Here is a 23,624-nt window from a genome sequence, read left to right on the forward strand (position 1 = left end):
TGATAAAAGATATGTGGCTTGCCTGTCAGTGGTACTGCTTTCTGGTAATTCTAATGATGTCCAGATGTTTTCCTGCACTTTCAACCTTCAGACACTCACAGGGAAGCAAAAGCTTTCTTTAGTTTACTTTTAGTTGCCAGTGGTGCACTACTTATAGGAAATGTGATTAGTTCCATGTTTTCATGTGGTTTCTAGTTCCAAATTCTTAAATTTATTATTTAAAAAATAAATATTGGCCAGTACACATGCCAAAAGTGGCTTTTCCCAATCAAATAAATTCTAGCAGTCTAATCTTCCTTGCATACCAGTATATACATACATTATATAAATTTTGTATACATATAAAATTTAAGACTTCCTTTTCTGACCATAACAAGGAAAGATTGAATTTATTTTTTGCCTGAAACAATAAAAAAAGTAAATTTAATACATAAACCCTTGGTTTTCAAAATACTGAATACCAAGTAATAAAGAATAGTAATCTCTGAGAAATGAGAAACAAATGAAGTGAGTTTTATGACTGCCTCAGCATACTACTTAGAAGAGTTTCTAGGCCATACCTCAGGGAGATAGACCCCAAGTAGTATGGCAGATACCCTAAGTAGAGAAGAGGAATCTGGGATTCTAGGTGACCAGAGTTGGCAGGACAGAGTACCAGAAGGAGAAAGGTGCACAGAGAGAGAATATCAAAGATTTGCAGAAGCCCCCCATAGAATCTTCAGATGAGTTTCAGCATAGCAGTTGAAACCAGGGAATTAACTAGCTAAAAGAATTAGAAAACTTAACAAAAAAAAGAATTAGAAAGAATTAGAAAGAATTACCAGAGTTCACCAAGATGCCCATTCTCATTAGCAAAACTGGAAAATCTCATCATTTATAGAGAACCGAGAACAATACTCAGAAAGTTCTTGACTGAGAAGTGGGTAATACCACTCTGGTCCCACCTTACAATCCTTAAGAGCAAGACCTGAAAGGATTCAATGAATCCTAGTAACTTAACCATGTTCCCAAAAAGGTCAAGAATATTTACAAAAATACTAAGATGTCCATTTCCCCCCCAAATAAAAATCTACAAATCTGGCATTCAATAAAAAACTAGTAGGGGTGCAAAAATCAGGGAAATATGAAGAAAAAAATCCAGAATGGACAAAGATGTTATAATTAGTAGACAATGGTATTAAAACAATTATTATAACCTTTGTCTATATGTTCGAAAAAGTTAAGACATGAAAGATATCTAAAAGACTCATTAAATTTCTAGACATGAAAACTGCAATGTATGGGATGAAAAATACACTGGATGAAATTAATAGCAGATGATTAAGAAAAAAAAAATAGTGAACTTGAAGATAGAGCAATAGAAGCTCTCCAAAGTGAAACATAGGATAAACAAAAGTATGCTCAAGATGGGTCTCACTGAGAAGGTGACATTTAAGCAAAAAAAAATTGAAGGAGACAAGCTACATAGCCATATGGATAGCAAAAGGATGAGTACCCCAGGCATTACTGGAAATGATGGATCCAGAGAGAGTAATTGTAAACTAATGTAGTATTTAGCATTTAATAAGCTCTGAAAGGATTCAGATCATCACTGCTGCTGCTATAGTCGTTGTCCTTGTTAAACCCCGAGAGTCTGTGACAGAGGAAGGGAAAGGAAACTCATGTATATAGGGCTTTCTTTTGCCAGGCACTCATCTTGGGATTATACATATTATTTATATACTAGTGGCCTGGTGCACAAAATTCATGCATTGGGTGGGGGGTGTTTCTCAGCCCAGCCTGCACCCTCTCCAATCTGGGACCCCTCGAAGGATGTCCTACTGCCGGTTTACAGGGATTGGGCCTAAACCGGCAGCCAGACATCCCTCTCACAATCCAGGACTGCTGGCTCCAGCTGCTCACCTGCCTGCTTGCCTGCCTGATTGACCCTAACCACTCTGCCTGCTAGCCTGCTCGCCCTCAACTGCCCCCCGCTGCCAGCCTGCTTGCCCCTAAATGCCCCCCTGCCAGCCTGATCACCCCCAACTGCCCCCCGTGCCAGCCTGCTCACCCCCAACTGCGCCCCCTGCTGGCCTACTTACCCCCAACGGCCCCTGCCATCCCATCCTGGCCTGATTACCCACCCCGGCGACCCAAGGTCCCAGTCCCTCCTTTTTTTCTTTTTCTTTTTTTTTCAGCGCCTGCTTGAGCGGAGGCCAGGGCTGGCTGGAAGCAAGTATCTAGGATTTATTTATCTTCTATAATTGAAACTTTGTAGCCTTGAGTGGAGGCCAGGGCTGGCCAGGGCGGGTGGGAAGCTTGGCTTCCTCCATCGCTGGGGCAACCCAAGCCTCCTGCTCTCTCCAGCTCTGTGGCTGACCGCCATCTTGGTTGGGTTAATTTGCATACTCGCTCCTGATTGGCTGGTGGGCGTGGTTTGTGGGTGTAGTGGAGTGATGGTTAATTTGCATGTTTCTCTTTTATTAGTGTAGATATAATCCTCACAATAACCCTATCAGATGAATAACCCTGTTTTATAAATAAGAGAGCAGAGACTTTGAGGGGTTGAGATATTTAAGAAAAGTCACCAAGAGACTAAGATAGATATGATTTGGCCTCAGGTGTCTCTAAATTCAAATCTTAGACACTTTCCATTACTCTACTTTGCCACATATGGAATTTGGGGACTTTGGAAAATTAAATGTTCCAAGCTCCTACACATCTCTGTTTTGCCAAGCAGTCACAATTTAAATGGGGCTACCATAATGTAAGATATACGTGGGAGGGAAGATAGTCTGTAGCCAATATTTAGCTTTGAGTTAATATTGACATGATGGAAGGTAGGCCCCATGTTGCTAGGGCTTCTGTATAAGTGTTCTCAAGAGAAGCCAGAAATTTATGAAATTTCTTTATTTTTAAACTTTCTCTGTGGGCCATTTAAAAGATAACTATGATCCCAAATATAAACTTAGAACCATTTGTTTCTGGTGTAGGTAATTAATTAATTTGTTTACATGAATATAAGTTTATTTTTTTATTATGAGATAATTGCAACTAATATTTAACAAACACCCCAAAAATACACAGTGGGAAAGAATAGACCCTCTAATAAATGGTGCTGGGAAAATTGGATAACCATATGGGAAAAAAATAAGTTGGAGACATAACCTATATCATGTACAAAAATGGATTAAAGACTTAAACATAAGACCTGAAATCATAAGTTCCTATAAGAAAACAGGGGAAAAGATATATAACATTGGTCTTAGCAATGATATTTTTGATATGACACCAGAAGCACAGATAACAAAAGCAAAAATGAACAAGCGGGACAACATGGAACTGAAAAGTTTTTATGCAGCAAAAGAAACAGTTGACAAAATTAAGAGGCAACCTACAGAGTATACATGTGTATGTGGAGGGGTATGTTTGCAAACCATATATTGGATGGGAGGTTAGTATGGGATGTATAGAGAACTCATATAACTCAATTTAAAAAATAACCCAGTTAAAAATGGGCAAAAGACCTGAATAGACATGTTTCCAGACAAACAAATGGTCAACAAGTATGCCAGTATTAGTGGGTGCTCAGCATCACTAATCATCATCCAGGTACAAACTGAAACCACAATGACATGTTGCCCATACCTGCTGGGGTAGCTATTTTTAAAAAGCCAAAAGATGATACATATTGGTGAGGATGTGGCAAAAGGGGGACCTTTATGCACTATTGATGGTAATGTGGGAGATAGCAAGGAGTTTCCTCAAAAATTAAAAAATAAAGCTACTAGAGTAGTCAATCTGCTTCTGAGTATACATCCTGAGGAAATAAAATCACTATCATGAAGAGATCTCTGCACTCCCATTCACAATAGGCAGAATATGGAGATAACCTAAGTGTCCATTCATGGATGAATGGATAAAAAGAATGAATAAATGGAATATTATGTAGCCTTAAAAAATAAGGAAATCCTGCCTTAGTTGAGATAACATGGATGAACCTAGAAGACATTATGCTGGGTGAAATAGGCCAGACATAAAAAAGAAAAATACTACATGATCTCACTTATATGTGGAATCTAAAAAGGTCAAACTCATGGAAACAGAGTAAGAGGATAGTTATCAGGGATGGGATGGGGGAAATGTGGAAATGTTGGTTAATGGGTACATTCAAACTTTCAGTTATAAGATGAATATGTCTTGAAGACCTAATGTACAACATGAAGACTATAGTTAATAATAATGTGCTGTATACTTGAAATTTGCTGAGAGTAGATCTTAAGTATTCTCACTAACATGCACACATAAAAATAACTATGTGAGTCGATGGATATCATACTACAGTGTACAGACATATCAAATCATCACATTGTACACCTTAAGTAATATAATTTTTATTTGTCAATTATATCTCAACTAGGGGCTCAGTGCATGAATTCGTGCACCTTGAAAGGAACTGTGGGTCACAAGGCAGCGGTGGGCACATGGGCAGATCTCGGCCCATCCTCTATGCCCCCACCCGGCCCCTCCTGCTGCGGCCCCCAGCCCCCCGTCTGCCAGCAGCCCTGCTCCCGCCACTGCTGCACCAATGCACTGATGGTGCTGGCTCCACTCACACCTGCTGACAGCATGGAGTGATTGGGGCCGGCGCCAGCAGCAGGTGCAAGTGGGACCAGTGCCATCAGCTGTGCAAATGGCAGCTGCTGCCCCGATCACCCCTCAGGGGTAGGGGGAGGTGGAGAAGCCCTCACACCTGCTGAGGGTGCCGAGTGATCGGGACTGGCGCCAGGTGCTGGCAGCGGGTGTGAGCAGTGGCTCTGCAACTGGCTGCAGGTGAGAGTGGTGGATTCGGCGCCAGCAGCGGGTGCGAGTGTGGCCATCACCGACAGTGGGTGTGAGAGGTGGCTGCTGGCCTCAATCACCTTTCAGGAGCAGGGGAAGGTGGAGAAGTCCCAAGCGGCGATTGGGACCGGCAGCCGCTGCTTGCACCCATTGACAGCGCCAAGTGATTGGGCCAGCTCCGGGCACTGGCAGTGAATGCGAGTGGCAGCTCTGGTGCCAGCAGCAGGTGTGAGCAGGGCTGGCGTCAGCGGCAGCAGGTGCTAGCACTGGGCAGGACCACGGCATGTGGGAGCAAAGAATTTTCAGTAACCACCAGAGGCTGGCCCCGATGACAGCAACCGGCGCCCCGCCTTGGTCTGGTGCCCCTGCTCACCTGCTCCACCATCCCACCACAGCCGACGCTCACCATGTTCCACGCGCACCCCCTGGTGGTCAGCACACGCTATCGTGACCGGTTGTTTGGTTGTTTGTTTGGTTGGTTGTTCGGTTGTTCCGCTGTTCGGTCTATTTGCATGTTAGGGTTTTATATATATAGATAAAGCTGGAAAATATTTTAAAATAGAAAAAGGAAATATATAGTGAGTGAATGAAATAATCTCTCTGTATCTCTAAACATTGCACTATCCAGTTAATATTTACTCTGTGACCCTCACATGTGCCCTCAAACTTCTCCACATCAATCCCAGACTGAAAAACATCAGAGCCAGAACACCACCAAGATGAAACTTAAATGCCATCTTCACCATAAAGTCTTTCCTCATTCCCCCTTTTGTTTTCAAACTCATTTCTAGGCTTTTCTACCTTGTACTAGAGTCATTTTTGTATCTGTCTCATCCTTCCTATGAAGCTGTCATTTATCTGAGAATACAACCAGCCTTGTTTTTTGATAGTTTTTCTTTTATCCTACACAACACAAAGAAAAATCTTCATAAAAACCTTTTTTATTATTAAAAATTTCAAGTATACACAAAGTTAGAAGGAATTCTATAATAAACCTACATTTCCCATCACCAAACTCCAGCACTTAATGTACTAGTGGCCCGGTGCACAAAATTCATGCACGGGTGTGTGTGGGGGGGTGTCCCTCAGCCCAGCCTGCACCCTCTCCAACCTGGGACCGCTCGAAGGATGTCCTACTGCCGGTTTACAGGGATCGAGCCTAAACCAGCAGTGGGACATTCTTCACGCAATCTGGGACTGCTGCCCGCAACCACTCTGCCTGCCAGCCTGCTCACCCCCAACTGCCCCCTGCCACCAGCCTGCTTGCCCCCAACTACCCCTCTGCAGGCCTGCTCACCCCAACTGCCCCCTGTGCCAGTGTGCTCGCCCCCAACTGCCCCCTGCTGGCCTGCTCGCCCCTACCTTCCCTCCCCACTGGCCTGCTCACCACCAACTGCCCCCCTGCTGGCCTGCTCACTCCAAACTGCAACCCCCGCTGTCCTGATCACCCCCAGCTGACCCCCACTGACAGCCTGCTTGCCCCCAACTGGCCCCCCTGCTGGTCTGCTCACCCCCAACTGCCCCCCTCTGCCAGCCTGATCACCCCCAACAGCCCTCCCCATCAGCCTGATCACCCACAACTGTCTTCCCCTCTTGGCCTCTAACTGCCTCTACCTCGGCCCTGACATGATGGTTTTGTCCAGAAGAACATGCGGAAGGTCTCCTGGAAGGTTCCCAGTCTAATTAGCATATTACCCTTTTATTAGTATAGATAGAGGCCTGGTGCATGGGTGGGGGCCAGCTGGTTTGCCCTGAAGGGTGTCCCAGATCAGGGTGGGGATCCCCTTGGGGTGTGGGGCGGCCTGGGCAAGGGGCCTCAGGTGGTTTGCAGGCCAGCCACACCCCCATGGGGTGAGGGTCCATGATGAGGGGGTGTGGCCAGCCTGGGTGAGTGGCTGAGAGCTGTTTTCAAGCTGGCCACACCCCCCAGTGGGGACTCTTACTCCATGGGGGTGTGGCCAGCCTGGGTAAGGGGCTGAGGGACATTTTCAGGCTGGCCACAGCCCCTTCAGGGTGTGTGTGGGGGGTCCTGCTGGGGTGCCTGGCCAGCCTGGGTAAGGGGCTGATGGATGTTTGCAGGCTGGCCACATCCCCCAGCAGGACTCTTACTCCATGGGGGCGTGGTCAGCCTGGATGAGGGACTGAGGGCCATTTTCAGGCTGGCCATGCCCCCAGGCGACCCAAGCCACCAGCCACTCCTTGAGCAGCGGCCAGGGCGGGCTGGCTCCCAGCCCCTCCTTTTTTTTTTTTTTCCCAGCCACTCCTTCAGTGGTGGCCAGGGCGTGCGGGAAGCTTGGCTTCCTCTGTCGCTGGGAGGCAAACCAAGCCTCCTGCTTGCTCCAGCTCCGTGGCCGCTGCCATCTTTGTTGGGTTAAGTTGCATACTCGCTCCTGATTGGGTGGTGGGTGTAGCAGAGGGATGGTCAATTTGCATGTTTCTCTTTTATTAGTGTAGATTACCAAACTTGTTTTATTTTACCTCAACACCCTCTACATTTCCTGGTTATTTTTATCAGCTTTATTTAAATATAATTTGCATATTATAAAATTCACCCATTTTGAGTATAGAGTTCAATGAGTTTTAGTAAATTAACAGCTTGTGCATTGCCATGGTCCAGTTTTAGAACATTTCCATCAGCTCAACAAGTTTCTTCATTGTCAGTTTGATGTAAATTCCTGCTCTCACTCCCTGCCCCAGGCAACCACTGATCTATATTCTGCCTCTATAGATCTGCCTTTTCTGGACATTTCATATAAATTGTCATATGATATGTAGTCTTTTGTGTCTGACTTCTTTTACTTAGCATCTATTTTGGGCATTTACTCATGCTCTATTATGTTCCTTTCTATTACAAAGTAGTATTGCTTTGCATGAATGAACCACATTTTGTTGCCCATGACCAAATGATGAACATTTATTTGGATTTTACACTCAGGGTGTGAATATATGATTTCAATTCTCTTGGGTACACTTCTAGGAGTGGAATATTAGAGGAATGTAGTGAGTTCATGCTCATTTATTTGGAGAATTGCCAAATATGTAGATGCCTCATTTGGCATTTTGACCAAAACAAATGAGACTTCTCACTTTTCCTCATGTTCTCTGACACTTGATACTGTCTTTATTGTTGATAGGGCCACTCTATTGGGTATGTGATGGTATCTCATTGTGGATTTTTACTTGCATTTCCCTGAGGATAAATGATGTTGATTATATTTTTGTGTTCTTGTTAACCATTCACATATTTTATTTGATGAATGTCTATTCAAATATTTGGGCCAGTTATTAAGTGGGTCTTTTGCACACTTATCACTGTGTTGTGGGAGTTCTTTATATGTTCTAGATGCAGGTATATTGTTGAGAGTATGGTTTGCAAATGTTTTCTCCCACTCTGAGGTTTCTCTTTTTATTTATTTATTTTTTTATGAATCAGAAGCCTAAATATAAGAACTAAAATTTTAATAAGTCTAGAAGAAAAAAACCCAAAAAACAAATTATGCAAAATCATTGTAAAAATATGAATAACACAAAAAAGTATAAAAGTAAAAACAGAGCTTGATGTAATTTCTACAAGTAACAATCACTATACCCTTTTATGCATATTTTTCTGGTGCTAATATATATTGTATTAACCAGATAATTCTGCTTGAATAGACATTTTTCAAGAAGACATATATACAAATGGCCAATATGTACATGAGAAGATACTCAACATCACCCGTCATTAGGGAAATGCAATAGGAAAATTAAAATTTACATCACAGTCAGATACCACTACGTACCCAGTAGGATAACTATTGTAAAAAAAAATAAAAAATGGAAAGAAGCAAATAGAAAGGAAGGAAGGAAGGAAGGAAGGAAGGAAGGAAGGAAGGAAGGAAGGAAGGAAGGAAGGAAGGAAATGGAGAGAGAAAGAAAGAAAGAAAGAAAGAAAGAAAGAAAGAAAGAAGAAAGAAAGAAAGAAAGAAAGAAAGAAAGAAAGAAAGAGGAAAAGGAAAGGAAAGGAAAGGAAAGGAAAGGAAAGGAAAGGAAAGGAAAGGAAAGGAAAGGAAAGGAAAGGAAAGGAAAGGAAGAAAAGAAAGAAAGAAAGAAAGAAAGAAAGAAAGAAAGAAAGAAAGAAAGAAAGAAAGAAAGAAAGTAAGTTAGTTTTGGTGAGGATGTGTAGAAATTAGAACACTTATGCATTGCTAGTGGGGATGCAAAATGGTCCAGCAGTTATGGAAAATGGTTTGGAGATTCCTCAAAAATTAAAATTACCATATGATTCAGAAATTTCATTTCTGAGTATGTACCCAAAAGAAGTGAACAAAGGAAGAAGGGACTTAGAGATTTGTATACCCATGTTGATAGCAGTATTATTTACAACAGCCAAAAGGTAGAAGCAATCCAAATGTCCATTAAAAGATAAATGGGTAAACAAAATGTGGTATGTACATACAATGAAATACTATTCAGCCTTAAAGAGGAAAGCAGTTTTGAGACATACTATAAGATGTATAAATCTTAAAGACATTATGCTATATGAAATAAGCAAGCCACAAGAAGCCAAATAATGTATTATTCCTCTTATATGAGGTTCTTAGAGCAGTCAAATTCATTGAAGTAGGATAGTGGTTTGTAGGGTCTGGCGGAAGGAGGAAATGGGGAGTGTTTAATGGGTGTCAGATGGGGAAAGATGTAAAAGATCTGAAGATGACAGGTGGTAATGGTTGCTCAACAATATGAATGTACTTAGTGACACAATATCATATACTTAAAGATGCTTGAAATAGTAAATTTAATGTTGCATGTATTTACCACAATAAACCCACACATTCCAAGACCCAGTGGTCTATTACAGCATTTGTGTTCACCCTCACAAGTCTGCAGGTAGGCTAGGGTTTGTCTGGGGTTCAGCTGACCAAGACCGGGCTGGACTCCAGCCTGAGGTCTGGGATCAGGTCAACTCAGTATTTCCTTTCACATTCTCTGGATTAGCAGCTCCCTGGGGCATGTTCTTCTCATGGTCGATGACAGATGAATAAGAGAATGAGTGCAAGCACATGATGCCTTTTTAAACCTTGGCTCTGAGCTGGGACATTCTGACTTCTGACAACATTTCAACGGACAAAATGAGTTATATGGCTAAGTCCCATGTCAATGGAGCTGAGAAATATACTTTGGCCACTCTTGGGGGACATGTTGCAAAATTACATAGCAAATGGTAAAATGATTACATATGGAAAGTAAAACATTGAAAACAAGAACCCAGCTCTGCCAGATGACTCAGTTGGTTGGAGCGTTGTCCCACACACCAAAAAGGTTGTGCTTTTAATTCCTGGCCAGGGCACATACCTAGGCTGCAGGTTCAATCTCCCATCGGCATGCATATGGGAGGCAACTGATCAATGTTTTCTTTCACCTCTCTCTCTCTCTGTCTCTCTCTCTCTCTCTCCCTCAAATCAATAAACATATACTTGGGTGAATATAAAAAAGAAAGAAAAACAAGAACCCAATCTGCACACAGACATGAAGATATATTTATATAGTTTTACGTAAAAGGCATCATACGTGTCTAGTTCATTCTTGATAAGTCACAGAAATAGAAAAACCTGATTCCTGGCTTTACAAACACCACAAAGTTTATTAATAAACTTATATATAAGAGGAGAAATAAAACTGACAGCTTCTTTGACTTTTGGTAAAAATCTGAATTCTTTTTTCACTTGCTACTCTGCACTTGCAAGTTTCCCAGGAATCAACAGCAGTACTTGTGATACCAGTGACCTAGAAAGTAAATAAGAAACACTGTAAGTGAGTGGCTTTAACTTTCTAGAACCTGTAAAGATATATTAGTCATTTAAGGAGAGAAATTATTTGCAAATTCCATATACCCCTAGATAAGATGGGCCCTGTAGAGAAAACTGGTTGCATATTAAGAGATTCTAAAACCAAGGTATTTCACTGCAAATGAAAGGAATATGCTAAAAAAATAAAAATAAACAAAAAAAGTAGACAAGTAGAGAAGGGGGTAAAAGCATGATATTTTTTGCTTAAGAAGGGGACTTTCATAAAATACTTTCATTTGCCTAAGGTCAAAAACAAGAGAATCGCAGATCTAGTATATTCAGGCCAAACAAGAGCTTCTTCAAGCCTGAAATGTTTATTTCCCGCCTAGATTATAAAACAGCAGGAGTTGGAAAAATAAATCTTGTGTCATCAGATAACCATGTTCCTATTAATATGCAATGTAATGTATTGATAAAATGAAGTTCCAGGTTGGGGTCTGCTGGATGCCTGACTTTTGCCCTTAGGGATATTTGAAGGAAAATTATTTTATAACAGTGGTGCTGCAACCCTTCATCTTCCCAGTGTTTTGGACATAAAGACCATGGGATTAATTATATACTGTGAGCAACAACTCATGAATATTTAACACACTCATCTATACTTAATGAAAAAATTTGCATTTTGACACTATTATTTAATGTTCTTTAAGGAAATACTGCTCATTACCTTTCAATTTGGTAGATTAGTTGAATGTAATCAGAATGATACGGCAGGAGAGATATACTACTATTTAAATAACATTGTTTTTTATTACTGCTTCTGCTTCCTTGAGCCTCCCCCCCCCCTTTTTTTTTTCTTTTAAAAGCAACTGGGTTTATTTTATTCTATTCTAGCTGTTCTGTCTTAATCATTTTGCCTCCGTGCTCCTTGCAGAAGGGAGTTTCTTTATATTCATGGAAAAACAATGCAAATTAAATAATCAGTGTTTTGCTTCCCTCTGTGTATTCTGTAACAGGGCGTACTCTCACACAAAATATCCCAATGCAATTGGCAGTAACAGTGTCCCGCCTGGGGTGGCAGGCTCAAGCAAGGTTGCTTTGACCTGCAGCAAGCAGAGGGAGGCGCATAGCCAGTGGCAATGAAGAGGTCTCTAACTTCCCTGGGGAAGGTAGAACCCCAAGGATCCAGGGTTCAGAAAAACTGGCTGACTGGTGAGAATGCTGTGGGAGATAAGCTTGTCTGTCGGTCTGTTCTCTAATCTGCTCAATGCCTGGTGGGTTTTGTTTTTGTTTTTTTCTTATAAGGAATGAATTTTGATTGTGAAGTGAGCACCTTATCTTCATATCCACTTGAGGGAGTTTGGGCTGAGAACTTGCCTCTAAGAATCCTATTTGTATGAAGGTCATATGTTCTTTCCAAAAGGAAGGGGACTTGGAAACAAATGACCAGGCTCTTCGGAATCAGAATGAAAACTGCCCCACAAAGATGAAGGACACAATTGGACAAGGGCAAGAGGAACAGAAAAGAAACTAAAAATCTAGATGCCAGACACTGTGCTAAATGCTTACGTGTATCATCTCATGTGATCTTTACCCTGTGTGGTCTTCATCATCATCCATCATTCCTTCATAAATGTGGAAGCTAAAGCTTAGAGAGGTTAATACAGTTACGAGAAATGGAGCTTGGGTTTGAATCCAGACTTAAATTTCTCATGATTTCAACAGTTCTCAACTAATTGGGGCCTTAAAGTGTTTTGCTGTCAAACATACTGGATTTGAATTAAAATGTCCCCTCTTCAGGAGAGCCTTCTTTGTCCCCCGATCCTTGATCAGGTTCTATGCTGATTACACTGTGTGATTTCCACACACTTGATTATAAACTCCAAGAGAGCAAGGACTACTGTTTGCTCACCATCCTATCACTAGCATTGAAATGCCTTCAGAACGGTGACTGGCTGCTAAATTCAGAACTCAATCAAGAACTGAAAGAAGTTAACTGAAATCTGAGTGAAAATATATTATTCCTATTACCCAAATCACATAAAAGAATTAGGAAGGTTGTGACCTTTGAGTTCCCTATTGACCCAGAGACTACTTTTAAAAAGGACTAAACATATGACTCAGATGAATATCAGCCCTGTAGTCTCAAAATCTTGACCTATCCTGTCCAAGATGGTGAGTGTAACATGAGTATGAATTACTGATCCAGTGAACTTACCTAACCAAACATAAAATGTCTCATAGTTAGGCATCTTTTCAACCCTGGAAGGTTTAGAAATAAGCATAGAAATGAATAAGCATTTTCAATCTATAGCATAAATACTGTTGTGTTAAATTCAAACTAATCCATATTTTTTATTTAAAGTGATTATAGAGTTTAAGATACCTTGGCATATTGAATCTGAAAGATTAGCTTCTGATGCCAAATTTAAATCAGTAGTTGATTTTAGATTAATGATTTAAACTGAAATCTGTACAAGACTTTGACTGTTTGTAAATAAATTGGAATGTTCATATGAATTTGAAATTTCCTGTATTGATAAGTTTAACTTATTAGATTATTAGGATTATTTAAGTATTTGGAAAGGTTTTGCTTATTAGGATTTTAGTATTTCCTTTCAGACATTTTAAATGCTTAAAGAAAAAATTAAATATGTTACATATATGTGAAATTTAAAAGTTTAAGCGTGTTTGATTAATTAGGTCTATAAATGAGATTGTTTGTTGAGATTGTATGTATCAGTCAGGGTCCAATCAAAGACAGAAATAGAAGTCACACAGCAATTATTGCAGGGAAAGTTCAATACAAAGCATTATTACCTATAACAGGAGATTGGAGTAATAGGGGTTGTCTAGTAAGAAGTAAAGAGAACTATAACGTATATGGGACTAGCAGATATAAGAAGCTGTCTTACCTTTATGGTGATCTATAGAGCACCTAGGGATGAGATTAGGACCCTGTGGGAGAAGGTTAACTGAATGGCAGAGAACGTTTCTTTGTAGATCTACTGGTAGAACTTTCTGGAAATCCATCCTCTGGCATTTTCCAGAAATCTACTCAATAAGATACCAGGGAAAGCTGTTTATAGAGTGTCTTGCCAGAGGCATGCTGTTACAAAACCTCCTGGGGGTGTTGGGGAAGCTGCTGGCTGTCAGGTGCTGCTGACGTCTGCACACTGCAGGTTCCAGGGCTGAGAAACTGCCCACACTGCAGGAGCCTGGGGGTGGAAAAGCCATCTGCACTGAAAGACATTCAAGGAGCCACTCATGCCATCGTAGGAAGGTAGAACACTTGGAGAAACTGCACACACTGCAGCAGTCTCCCAAGATGAAGACATTGGAACCAGGAAGAAAAGCCCCTTCCTGCTGGGGTATCTCTCCAGCACCTGCTACTGACGAAGCTTAACATCATGCCAGATGGCAAAGAAAACGATATTTCAAGGGCTGTTAGGTTCAATTTTTGAAGAGCAGTTAATGGAGGGTGGGGCAGTCCAATTGGCAACAGTGTCAGAGAATTGACTCTGTTAACTTGAGTTAACGGACATTTATCAGTTGTTTTTATTTAATATATAAATTACTAAATTCATAAATAGATTAACAAGACTTTCTAGTTAAATGGGAAGGCTTAACTTTAGAAAATGTTTTAAAATTATGATTTTAATAAGGTAAGATTAATTTAAAACTTAAGTAACTATAAGTAAAACCAATTTCTTTCAGTCCTCAAAAGCCACCTTGGATATTAAAATTTTTTCATTTTGACACTAGGGCAGGGGTGGGCAAACTTTTTGACTCGAGAGCCACAATGGGTTCTTAAACTGGACCAGAGGGCCGGAACAAAAGCATGGATGGAGTGTTTGTGTGAACTAATATAAATTCAAAGTAAAGGAGCAGAGGGGAGAGCAAGAGAACCCTCTGCTCTTTCGGCTCCGTGGGCCGGATAGAACAGCCGAACGGGCCGGATCCGGCCCCCGGGCCGTAGTTTGCCCATGGCTGCACTAGAGTCTCACTTATTCTGAAGAATAAGGTAAAGTACAGCAAAAATATAAGTCAATTTTTACATAAAGAAATAATATTGGGGCAGAGGATAAAAAACAAACAAAATAGGATACTGGTGAGACTGTAGCAAAGTTTTGACCACAAGGCTCAGGGAGCAACTGAGATTGTGGAAAAAAAAAAATGGAGAGGAACAAACAGAGGTTTTGAATAAGTGTTTCTGTATTTTGAATTATACCTCTTTTTTGTCTTTCCTTCAGGAGCTGCAAGTAAAAATTGGAACCATGCACTTTTTACTTATTTTTGTTGCTGGATTGCATTTGCTTACCTGAAACACTATGGAAAACTGAGTTTTGTGAAACTGTAATTTATTTAAATATCACTTAATTCATTAAATAATTAAAATAGTAATCCATTTAAAAAGCAAATGCACTGCTCAAGCCCTTCCCAAGTCACTGGCATCAGCAGCCCTGGCTGGGGAGGTGACTCCCTCTGGAGGGCAGCATCAGTGACAGGTCAGCCCATCCAGATGTGGCATTTGCACACTCATTTGTATGTCATGTGATCCAGCATGGGCTAAAGGGGTGAGGAAAAGCCTCCCAATTCTTCTATATAAGGGTTTGATAGGGTTAATCCTTAGCACTCCTCTCCCTTCTCCACCTTAAAGTCAGACAGATTATTGAGAAAGCTGATCATGCAGCCTCCTGACTAAGATCTACTGACCAAGTGGGCCTGGTACTACTTTGCCTTAATTTAAATAAACCATCCACAATCTTTGGAAGAGCTGAACAACCATAGGCTTCCCCTTGAAGGGCAGAGGAGAGCATCTATATATATAAAAGCCTAATATGCAAAGTGTCCCCTCAGGAGTTCAACTGACCAGGCATTCCATCGCTGGATATAATGTGCATTGACCACCAGGGGGCGGCACGGAATGAAGGAAGGTCCCCGCCAGTGGCCAGCAGCTGGCAGCTGGGGAAGGGAGGCCCTGGTGGGCAGCTGGCAGTGGCTAAGGACCCTACCCATGCACAAATTTTGTGCACTGAGCCTCTAGTAATTTATATTTTCTGTCAACAATTGCCTCCAAAGACCCCAGGGAGAGGAAGGAACTGAACCTTGTAAATTCAGTGTCTCCAAATAAATCAAGTATTTGAGTTTTCTTCATATGGAAACATGAAGCTAGAGAAATGACTTTCTCCCCAGATATTCCTGAACCTTATACTCAAGGCTAAAATTCCACTTGTCTTTTGCTTCCACAACCTAAATCATGTTCAGTCACCATGTCTGATTCAGCTCATTAGTGGTTCTGTGAAGAGATTACATGGCAACAGAAAGACTCTCTGGCAACAGAAGATTATGACATACTTGAATTTAAAACATCTTCCCTTATGTAATTCCCAAGGAGAAACTGAAGTTCAAAGATTAAGTCACCAAGACTTTTGGGCTGCACTGAACACCAAAGGCTCTCTCCATCGGGGGCCCAGCAGCTATAAACTCGGAGGAACGGAGCAGACTGTGAACTTCCTGAGGGCAGCAAGCTCCCAAAGAGAAACAGGAGGCACCAAGTTATACCTGTATTCTCCTTCTCCCAAAACCAGCAACCAGTGCAACTCTAGCAGAGGCCCCCAAGGAAGGAAGCACAGAGGAGTAATTACACAAATGGAATATTATTCAGCCATAAAAATGAATGAAGTTCTCATATATGCTACCATATGGATAAACCTTGAAAACATTATAATCGCCCTAGCTGGTTTGGCTCAGTGGATAGAGAGTCAGCCTGCAGGCTGAAGGGTCCTGGGTTTGATTCCTGTCAAGGGCTCATGTCCGGATTGTGGGCTGGATCCCCAGTGTGGGGTGTGCAGGAGGCAGCTGATCAATGATTCTCTCTCATCATTGATGTTTCTATTTCTTTCTCCATCTCCCTTCCTCTCTAAAGTCTATAAAAGTATATTTAAAAAAAACAAACATTATAATCTGTGAAATAAGCCAGACACAAAAGGACAAATATTGTATAATTTTATTTATATGAAATATCTATAATAGGCAAATTCATAGAAACGGTAAGTAGATTAGTGGTCACAGGGACTGGGGTGAGGAAGGAGGAAGGATGGTAAATTATTGCTTAATAGTTAGAGATTCTGTTTAAGATGATGAAAATGTTTTGGCAATAGACAGTGGTGATGGTTATACAACACTGGGAATGTAATTAATGTTGCTGAATTAAATTGTACCTTAAGAATGATTAACATGTCAAATTTTGTATTATATATGTCTTACCACTACCAAAACAACAAAAGATTAAATACTTGGCAATTATGTAAAAGCTGTGTTTAATTCCCTTAAGATTTCTTGTAAGAGTTCTGGGGAGTAATGATGATGGAATGCAGTTTTCACCCAACACATGGACTGTACATCTGGAGACCCTCTCTAACGTAAGATTTCTATCCATTTTCACGTCAAAATGTTGCACTTCCTTGTGCATCAGGCCAGCCTCTGTTTAACTTGGGTTTTTCCACTGTCTTCCTGTATCTACATTCTTTCTCTTTTGGTCTCCTTTATCCTGCTGGCTATTCACATTTTCTGGCCTGAATGATCTGAACACCTCAAATCTTCTTTCTGATTCCCTTAGTCTGGTGCTGAGGACCTGGGAAGAGCCAAAATGGAAGAGAAGAGGTGATTTCAAAGGACCCGGGAAAGTAACAGGGAGTTTCACATGGGTTATTGACTCATCGCAAGCTCTTGCGTTCCTCATTTATGGGATGAAGAAGAGGAGAAATAAGCACCTACAAATATTAGCAGCCTAAAACCCCAAGTTACTGCAGCCTGACTGAGCCATTTTCAGCCATAATACCTTCCTCGATGATCTTCATTCATACACTAGAGAGGTCCTGACCCAGACTCCAAATGTGCGTTTTGAACTAGGACCGCCCTACTGAGCCAGGCCAGAGAACTGCTCATTCCCAGCTGCAGATGGCAGGCCCTCTTGTGTTCCCAAGACAAGACTTTATTTAAAAAGTGTGTAAAACTAAAGCTGAGAGGCCATGCAAGTATCTCAGAAGTAAAAACCAAAGGAGAAAGATGATTGCAGAAGTCAGTATTATCAAGTAAAAACCCGACACTAAAAATTTTTCTAAATGTATAATCAGCACCCAAATAGCCTTTGAAAGTGTAGGAGGAAGAAAATTCCTTCAAACAAAAGGAACTTAGAAAAATTCTTTCTTAGAAAATGTCTTTCAATCTTTCTCAGATCAAAATACAAGGCTTGATTTGCTTATCCACCTACATATATTTTTGTTTTTAATCTTAATATCAGAAAAACGTAAGAGCCCTCGCATAAATCTGTCTCTCACAAGGCAGATGTATCATTATACATGCCAGTGCCGGACCACACTGTGGCTCCTGTAATATCAGCAGCTCAAGGTTAAGTAGGTTGTTAGTCATCAGATTCTAAAAATAAAAATGATATTTTTGAAATTTATCTTGCTTTTCATGCAGCTGAAGGTAATTTTCTCCAGATTTGTAAGGTTCTCTACATTGGTATTCTAATCGCTTACCTTAAACCCCATGGGTGATCTCTGGCTGCAGGATTTGGTGTTTAAACTTTGCATCTGGCTCTAACCAAGATGATATTTTTTCCATGTGACCTATTAAAGTGGGACATGGTTGAATATTCATCACCCAGAAGGTGTGGGGTGAATAAGGGTACTTCTGCCTGGTTCCGAGGGGGACTTAGTTTTTAAAGAGCCCCCAAGTTCATTTACCAAAGCAGACTACCTGAACCTGGCTATTCAATCATCATTTTAGAGTCTATCTTTTATAAAATTTACTCAACTGCTACAAAAATAATAATCTTAGGAAATAATTTTCTTCCCAGAACCACTTATCTTCTGCTTAGATTAAGAATTTTTTTATGATACTTCTCATCCTCTATCTCCCTTTACCCTCTTCACAAACCCCCACATACAGCCACAACCTAAACTAATTAAGGAATTAATTTACATCCTACTCCTTCGAGAGAACCAAGTGCTTTTGTATGACAGACACCATTCAAATGTGATATATGACAACCCCGATTCCATTTTAAGTTGCTAATTCTTGGGTTGGGAGAGACTTTAATACAATAAATATATCCAAGGGGATATCAGAGGTGATGTGCTGGTGATGGGCACTCGGTGAACAGAATAATTAAAATCATACAATAAGCTCAATAAATTTTTGCAGAACTAGAAAAACCTTGGAGATCATTTAACATTTTAGACCAATTTCTCCACTTTGGAGAATAGGGATACTGAGACCTAAATCCAGTCTGGGCCCGACCACTGGCTCTCTGTGAAGAATTCCTTCCTGAATATGGGCCTGGTGTAGGGGGCACATCCTTGCTCCCAGCCCCCATCCACTATCAGGTATGTGATACCATGTGGGAACCCCTTTCACGTCCCGCGTGGTTCAGGGTTCCGGTTCAGGGTTCAGGTTCTGGAGAAGGCCGCACACAAATGAAAAGAGACTTGGAAAAGTATTAATTTGGGAATATTGGGGGCCGGGCGGGAGCCCACCTCTAGTGGGAGGACTACCACCTGCTCTGGCCTTGCTATCCCTTTTATTGAGACTATGGGATACGCCCATAACCTTTAGGCAGGAAATTCCAATAACAGAAATTTACATAGGAGAAACAGAGGTGGAGGCTGCTTCAGCTAACAATGTTTCAACTAAACAATGAGTGATTAAAACAATTAAGGTTGTTGACCAGCCTTCCTGGTTTCCTGTCCACATCTTTCTATTAGTGGGACAATGATCGGTTTCCGGCAATACCATAACAAAAGGAAGATGCAATGAGACCGAGATGGAACAGGAATGAGCCCTTCCCTCATCATCAAGGCTAAACAGGTCATGCTAGAGGAGCCTCTTGCATGTTGATAAATCAGTTCTGGTTTGGGACACAGAAACATAGGTTCTAGCTGTGTCTTTGGCACCCTGGGCCCTGCCTCTCTTCATTACCAAGAAGACTGCTCTCTCAATTTCCAACACCCACAGGCAGGCCAGAAGACAAACAGGGAGCAGAGCATTGGCTCACATTCAGAAGAAAAAGAATTAAAATTTATCCTGTCATTTAATGGAATGATGGGAAGATGCATTGCTGATGCAGCAATCCAGGGAAAGAAGTTTTGTTTTTTTTTGTTTTTTAATCTTTATTGTTGAAAGTATTGCACAGGTCCTCCTTTGCCCCCTATTAACTTCTTCCAGACCACTCCAGTCCTCCCCCGTGCCCCAGCCCTCACCACCCCATTGTTTGTGTCCACAGGTTTTGCATATATACATTATAAGGTTTAAACTGGGGCCCATGACTCCATTTCTTGCACCAAGAGTTGCATTAGAGAGAGCTTCATTAACACAGCTAACGTGGGTAAGGCATTTGGTGGAATTGGTGGAGTTTATAAATTTCACTGTTCCAATGAGCTCAAGAAAGAAAAAAAGAGGGGGAACAAGAAACAGATGGGGGACAGAGAGAAGGGGGAGGGAATTTCTCAGATTTTTTAATCCAAACACTGATTTTTAAATCTAAGACACCATTAAGTAATTTTCCCATCCTATCTAATAAAGAGGGAATATGCTAATTGACCCTCACACTATCTCAAAAGATGGCAGCCCCACAGCCAATAAGGAGGGAATATGTTAATTGACTGCCATGCCCTCAAAGATGTCGGCGACCATACCACAAGATGGTGGTGCCCAGTCCCCTCAGCCCCACTGGGGCAGCAGGCACACGGCAGGGACCATGGGCCCGGCCTTGCTGCGCACCTGCCTCCAGAGTCCCCCAGTCCCCTCAGCCCCCCAGCCACCCAGGGCCGGCCCAAGGCAGGCAAGCCTTGGATGGTGGCTGCCCAGCCGATGCCCGAGGCACAGGCAAGCCTCAGCTGTTGGCTGCCCAGCCCCCCAGGGCCACCCGAGGCTCAGGTAACCAGGGCCAGCCAAGGCTTGCGCTGCCGGCAGTGGCAGCAGCAGAGGTGTGATGGGGGAGTCACCTTCCCCTGATCGCCGGGTCACCTCCTGCCCCTGAGGGCTCCCAGACTGTGAGAGGGGGCAGGCCGGGCTGAAGGACGCCCCCCTCCAGTGCATGGGGAGTACTCACCCAGCACTGACTCCGCCCATGCTATGGGCCTGCCTTAGCAGTGAACAAGTTATTTTATGCTGCTTGATCAAGATAACAGTCCTGGATAGGTTATCTAACTTTATGCCGATTTCTAAATGGTGGCAGGTTGCATCGCAGCGATATTCCACAGCGATCATTTTCAGCTGGCCTTGAAAACATGAAGCAGTCCTGAATTAGCTTTCCTGAAGAATCTCAGGAAAGGTCCCATTCGGGTCTGAGTCATTGCGTATCCTCCTCTGATCACGCCGCTCTTCTCTGCGGGAAAGACTGACACCTAGGTCTTTATATCACAGTCAGGGCAACACAATCATCTCAAGTGGAATTCTTTCCTTCCGGCATTCATTGAAACTAATACTAGACCCACTTAGAATGCCATTACCAAACACAAAGGGAATTCCAGGCTGACTGTGACCTGCTGTTTATTCATGACCAGGAGGATGGTCAGAACGACTAAGGGCCTGCAGTCTTCATACTAGCATTTCTCTGATGTGATTATTCAATATCAAAACATTGTGTTTCTTTTTCAGAGGTCACATGTCAAATTAAGAATGCCTTTTCTCTGAGTGCTTATTAATGAAAGACTTAAAATGGAAGCAGACTACCCTAATGGAAACCATGTTGCCTTTGGAATGGAAGGTTGGATTTGGATTCTGTCTTTTATTCATTCAATAACTGTTGACTGATGGCCTGTTTTTCAGGCACTCTGCTAGGAGTTCTGTCACTTACCAGCCCTGGGCATGTTATCTGATATTTCCACACTTTATTTAGCCAGAGCTCCTCATTCTTCTTTTAAATAAATGGCAGTGGGGCTGGGCACTGGGTATGACAAAGAAAACCATAGGAGCCCACACTTTTGTAGAGCCAAATTCCCCACTGTACAGAGCAGCTAAGCCTCAGAACCCCCAAGGCCATCCTTCCTGCAAAGAGGAGTGTGAGTTTTGCCAGTGTCCCTTGTCTGAAGAGTACATACAGGCACAGGCCAGGCCTCTAGAGCAATTCCTGCTATAAGTCTCTCCCAAAACCCCAGTACATACTGCAGACAAATAGAGGTTGAATCAAGCTGGGAAATAAGTGGAATCCTTTTACCCCTAAATATCTCACATCCAGGGCAATATCCTTTCTTTTAAAAGTTAGCCAGAAAGGCAAGTGGGCTGGAGAAATAGAGGATAAACCAACCTGTGCACATGTAAAACTCTTGAACACCTGCATGTTTATCCTTAAGTCATGAAAACCTGTTTCTCCAGTGCTAGGCCATTTACTACATATGTGACCCCAGTCAAGTCACGGAATGTCCCCAGGTATCTTTGGGGCTTACTGATGTTATCATCACCATCACCACTGTTATCTGAATCTGTACTTTCTGGTCAGAAAGAGCATGATTTGGAGACTCTACCTCCAGGCTCTCCAAGGCAGCCTTTGTGGGTCATCACACTGCCTGGGAGAGGTGTGAAACTTTGTCTTTCCCTGATTGCACTCTCAAACCTGGAAAGCCTGCCTGTGTGCAAAAAGTCAGTCTGTGTGAATGCCTTCCTGAACCTGCCCAGAAATTTAGAAATGCATGGGAGCCATAGCAACCTTGCACACTCGGCCGCATGAATGGAGCAGAGCCCGAGCTCCTCATTCTTCTATTAAATAAATGGCAACGGGGCTGAGCACTGGGCATGACAAAGAAAACCATAGGAGCACACACTTCAAGGTAGTCCCAGAAGACACAGGCAACTGGATGTAATGGGAAAAGGGAGTGGGACAGGCATGAGGACTTCACTGCACTTTACATTGTGGGATGAAGCTGATAGTACAGTTCCACTCCTGTTCCTGCTCTGAGAAAATCTCTCAGGAGGCCATGTAATTGTCTAAACCCTGGGCCAGTTGCACACTCAGGCAGTGCAGGTAGCCAAGTGCCAAAAGGAAGAGCATTTTCAATTCCCTTCCCTATGCCAATGACACAAAAATTCACTTTTCCAGAAAGGTGGTATCAGGGGCATTGATGGTCAGAGCAGGGAGCCCGCTCACCTCCATCTGAAAATGAAGCTTATGCTTGCAATCTGACAGGAGAAAGGCTTAATGTATTCTTTCAGTTGTTCTGAACGCTTGCTTGGGTTTGTACAGCAGAAGAATGTTTCTGGAAATATGACTTCCTGGTCTGGTGTCCTGTTCTCACTGCCAGGAACTGGGAAGAGCCTCTGAAGAACTGAATCAGAATCCGGTGAGTGGGCATCACAGAGGAGGCGTTGTGTGGAGGATCCCAGGTTGTACCCCGCTGTGTGGGGGTGTATATTGCGAGGCCTGAGTCTCCCACAGTAAAAGTGTGTATAGTGAAATAGCTCTTACAATTTAATGAGCCTTCCTGTCTAGCCCCTTTTTTGAAACATTAGAAATCAGCTTGTTAGCCTTGCACATTAATAAGGCTGACAAAAAATATTTTAGATTGATAGGCAATATTTCAGGTGGAAGATTTGGTAACTTGCTGAGCCAGCCTCTTTGAGTAACAGCCTTCTACCTTTTGATAAACAATAATTCTAGAAGAGACGATGGAGGACATCCCCACACACAACATGCCCTCACCTTAGCAAGGTATCATTTATAATGCCTGTGCCATCCAACCCCCTTCTCAGGAAATCCACCCAAGCCCACATCTCTGCAAACAGGCCCAGCCATGCCGTGCACCACCTGACCTCGCGCTGGCCACCATTGTTGCCCAGGGACGGGTATCTCTCTCAAGAACAGTCCAGAATAAAGAGACCAGTGACCCATGGTTTATGTGGCCAGGCTCAAAATGTTTAGGTGGGCTGGGCCAATGAGATTTTTAAATAAATACATTCTTTTATTGATTTCAGAAAGGAAGGGAGAAGGAGAGAGAAATAGAAACATCAATGATGAGAATCATTGATTGG

Source organism: Plecotus auritus (assembly GCF_963455305.1).
Source record: "Plecotus auritus genome assembly, chromosome: 2".
Lineage (NCBI taxonomy): Eukaryota > Metazoa > Chordata > Mammalia > Chiroptera > Vespertilionidae > Plecotus > Plecotus auritus.